The sequence below is a fragment of the Phaethon lepturus genome, unplaced genomic scaffold, assembly GCF_000687285.1.
Source record: "Phaethon lepturus isolate BGI_N335 unplaced genomic scaffold, ASM68728v1 scaffold20257, whole genome shotgun sequence".
Lineage (NCBI taxonomy): Eukaryota > Metazoa > Chordata > Aves > Phaethontiformes > Phaethontidae > Phaethon > Phaethon lepturus.
Window position 1 is genome coordinate 16925 of NW_010554325.1, and position 226 is coordinate 17150.

Here is a 226-nt window from a genome sequence, read left to right on the forward strand (position 1 = left end):
CTCTCCGGCCTCCTACCGGTGGAGTGCCAGCTGCCCGCTGCTCCCCGCCTGCCGCGTAAGGGACGCGGGGGTCCCCGGGGACACTGTCCATTAAGCCTGGCATGGAGGTGTCCAGCAGGCACTCTGATCGTGTTTGGGGCGGCTCCTCCGGGAACACCACGCGGCAGCTCCCATCTTTGATGCCAGGAGGGGTTAAAGGTGAGGGCTCGGACTGTCTCGGCGAGCT

General features: G+C 66.8%; 1 protein-coding gene across 1 annotated transcript in view; it reads left to right on the forward strand.

The window, feature by feature from the left end:
- The window catches only part of SEC16B (SEC16 homolog B (S. cerevisiae)), a gene marked incomplete at its 3' end in the record, with an annotated part of 18358 nt that overhangs the window by 16379 nt on the left and 1753 nt on the right, over nucleotides 1-226 (forward strand).